We start from the raw sequence: 3,862 nt of genomic DNA on the forward strand, positions 1-3,862 counted from the left end.
AACACACTTATTAGTTCTCCAAGTGTGACTCTGGGGCAGTTCTACACTGGTCTGTCCTTGTGGAGTATCAAAGGTGAGTAGATGTGTGGTTTTGAGTCCTGAGAGAAAGTTCACACAAGGGGACCCATGGGAGGCTAGGGACACCCTACTGCGATCAGCACTAGGTCCTTTGTAACAGACATCTGGGGGACAGAATACACTTGGAAGGGAGGACACAGGCATGTCTGACTCCCAGATCCTCCACGAGCAGCTCTGTCCTGCAGCCCAGCCCATGGGCATGCCCACCCTGTTTCTCTGAGGTTCCCCCTCCTTTTCATCCTCCAGGGAGCACTCCACTGTGGCTGGCCATGGGCAGCTGGCACTGCACAAGGGGCTGGGGGCTGGATGCACTGACTTGGCACTGCACATATTTCAGGTCATGGCAGGTGGACCTTCAGATACCTTCTCCTTCCTGATGGTGAAGTTCATCACCTGATTAACACAAAGATGGAATCCGTTTAACTGTTCCTGACACACAGAGACTGCAGATTTATTGAAAGAAGAGGAAGGGTAATAAGCACTGTCTCCTCTTGGCATCAGAAGTTCAGCCTGCTGCTGCAGAAGCTGGTAGGATCCCAGCTCCTGGTTCCTGTGTGGTCTCCATGGCTCTTCCTTTATGCACTAAGGTTCTCTGGACAGCTCACAGGAATCTAGACACCCACAGAGAGAGAGGAGGGCTGGGAACAGTGTGTAACCACTGTCTTACAGGGAAGCTGTGAATAGGAGGGAAGGGGACACAGGAAAAAACTCATCTCATTACCATCATAAGATGGTTTGATGATGTCTGTTATGTTCAGTCCAATAAATGCTGTAAAGGTTTCAAACTGCCTCAGAAATCTTGGTTTTTTGACTCGACTCCGATCTGCAGGTCACATTAGGTGAGGGGATGATGAGACCACTAGGCTGTAGTCAGCATGGGAATGGAAAGAGGGGACTGGAAAGAACTCTCACTATAGACAGGTCACTCAGAGGTCACTAACAGAGGTCACTGGCCCTAAGAGAATTCAAGCTTGAGACAGGGAATCTTCAGTCAATAGTCCTAAGCAGGAGGCCTGCCAGGTGAGATTAGTCAGCAGGGGATAGTGTTTGCACCTTGTTTGCAACAAGTACCACCTGAGCACACGGTCTCTCATCAAGGATTCTCTGAAAAAGACTCTTCCCTACCCAGCCCCAGTGGGCAGAAGACAGACGCAGAATTCCATGCACAGACACAACCTAAAATAGAGAAGACCTTCCATGGCCTCCTGCATCCACTCCTAGAGGAGATTGTCATGCTAGGTTGGCATGGGGTAGAAAGTAGAAGAGTGCCCATCAGTGACTGCAAACATTCCTGCCCTCATTATCCTCCCCACTCCTCCTACCAGAACCCCAGCTCCAAACATGGCCCTCAATAGCCCATCTCCTGATCCAGGGATACACATGACTAAAGGCTACCTGTATCCTTGGCCGGTTCAGGTCCCAGGGTGATATCTGATGTAGCAGAGGGAGGTGGATTGTAAACTAGGGATGCATAGTTCTGAGAAGCACCATCACCCTTGCAGTCCTTGGGGACAATGGGAAGGTGGCCCAGTGGCCAGTGGTGGGTATTTCAGCCTAGGTCTCTATGTCTGTGCTGAGACAACTTCCAGGACACTGTTAGGATCTCAGGATGCAGAGTCTCCAGGGGGCTGAGAGAAGTGGGGAGGGGAGGATGGCTGAGTGGGAATGTTGGATTAAGGCAAGGGAAGCCACACAGTGTCACCCATGCTAAGAAGCCTCATGGGGGCAGTACTAGAGGAGACAGCGCAGGTGAGAAGTGTGGGAGCAGGGCACAGCTTGGACACAGATCTCAGGAGTTGGTGCAGGGGCAGGTGGAGATCACATCGTGCACTGGCACTGGATTTAGAGCCCTGTGTGCTCCTCGGGTCCAGTGGCGTCCAGAGATGTGAACTGGAGTCAGTGTGGGGCACTGCACCAGGAGAGTTGCCTTCCCCAGGGTGTGACTGGCACCCTGTATCGGTAAACACACGTTTGCCTATTTCCTGGAGTCTGTTTAATCTATCCTTTGAGTTTAAATTGTCTGAAAAAATGGCAGAGAGAGATTAGGAGTTTCTCCCTTCTCAATAATGGGCAGAACTGTATGTAGAACTTTTCTTCCCCTACTTGTCTCTGATTTACTTTGGTAGGGCGTGTATGCTGTGGACTTCAGGATCTCAGAACTGTCTGGTCAGAGTGGGCCATCATATGTGTAAATGTGTAACAGGTACTGAACAGGGCTCTGGGCTTCACATTGCATGTCAGGACACCACCACTGCTACCATAGTAACAGCATATTCCTGCTCATATCAGGACTACAACAAGAGCTGACTGAGAGAGAAGGATGGGGTGTAGAGGGTGGGAAGTGGACATGGACTTCAGCCCTCAGGAGTGATCTTGTGAGGGCCAAGGATGCAAGGGGCCAAGAAGAGCTTGCAAACTCTTCTCCCATAGGGTCAGAAATCTCAGGAATGAAGACTGTGTGTGTGTAGATTGCCAAGTGTGAACTAGGGCAAGTGGGGCAGTAAATAGTAACGCACTCTGTACCCAGTGCCCCAAAGTTCATGCCCAACTCCCACAAACTCAGAGCAGGACACATACCAACAAGCATCATCATGGTGTGGTTGAATTCTTGCAGTTGGTCTAGGTACTGAATGACACTGACATCCTCTCTCTCCAATAAGTAAATCTGGAAGTAGTGCCTTGACCCTGAGGATGAAAAGGAGCCATGTGCTCATCAGATTTCTCTCTGACGTCTCCATTAGGGAGAATATCTATGAGCACTTACAGGCATAGTAGGAACCAGGACGTTCTTCATTATAATCCAAGACCTGCTTGAATACAATACATCCAATGGGTTTCCTGGAACAGAAGAGGGAGACATGGTTCTTCTGCAGACATCTGTCCTCTCCATCCCTGCTCCACTCCATGCACTCAAACAGTGAGGGGAGCAGTGCCCATCCTCCTGACAGGTGAATGAGAAGCTGTATCCACAGCACCCATCTTGACATGGGCACTGTGTCCCTGACCTGCATGCTTCAGGAAGAGAAGAGCAGGTAGAGGCTGGGAAGAGCTGATGACCAGCCCATGATCCAGGATCAGCACAGGCTGGCATCCTGCCAACCCCAGGCTATTCCTCTCAAGGTCAGGCTCTACCCAGGGTTTCCACATGATTCTCCAGCGAAGCTTCTGCCCTTGATCCCCACTGCGGTCCACATTGACCATAGAACCCAGTGAAGTCCTCAAGGTCCCTAAGGCTCTGTCCCTTTACACTGATGAGTACAAAGCCCACACTGGTTTCTCCAGAAGCAACCAGAGTTATACTGGGATGCTCCTGGTGCCCCAGTGGTCATGGATTGACTGGATGAGGTCAGGGAACATGTGTGAGGTGGGGGTGAGGAGAGTATCCAATCAAGCAGCAGAGAGGGCTACCTGGGGGCAGGTACTCACGAGATGTTCATCCTGAACTCCAGCTGCCCGATGATGTTTCTGGCAAATGTGAAGGGTGGCAATGGATTGGCCTTTATGTTTTCAGGAATAGGCATATTTCCTACCCAGTAGTGTATGTACCACTTTCCTAAAATCTGGAGATGGAAATTATCTCTGAGTGAGGCTTCAGATCAGGGGAATTCAGGAAAAGGGGTTCCTGGCTGGACAGATGTAGAAGCAGAGGCAGGAGGGGTATTGGGTAGAGACTCAGTGCAGACTTCAGGGTCCTGAGAAACTGCAGGGTTAGAAGCCATCTCTGTGCCACAGGCAAATAAAGTCACACAGGCCTGAGGAGGAACCTCCCAAGACCCATATTTCC

General features: G+C 50.6%; 1 long non-coding RNA gene across 1 annotated transcript; it reads right to left on the minus strand.

Annotated features, from left to right (window-relative positions):
* Positions 1-818: 818 nt before the first annotated feature.
* LOC121829018 (uncharacterized) lies at positions 819-3,071 on the minus strand. Its single transcript, XR_006071786.2, has 3 exons — positions 2,843-3,071; positions 2,656-2,763; positions 819-901 (listed from the first exon to the last, which is right to left on the minus strand). It is a non-coding gene; the product is annotated as an uncharacterized LOC121829018 (long non-coding RNA).
* Between the last annotated feature and the right edge of the window lie 791 nt (positions 3,072-3,862).

The sequence above is a fragment of the Peromyscus maniculatus genome, chromosome 4 (assembly GCF_049852395.1).
Source record: "Peromyscus maniculatus bairdii isolate BWxNUB_F1_BW_parent chromosome 4, HU_Pman_BW_mat_3.1, whole genome shotgun sequence".
NCBI lineage: Eukaryota > Metazoa > Chordata > Mammalia > Rodentia > Cricetidae > Peromyscus > Peromyscus maniculatus.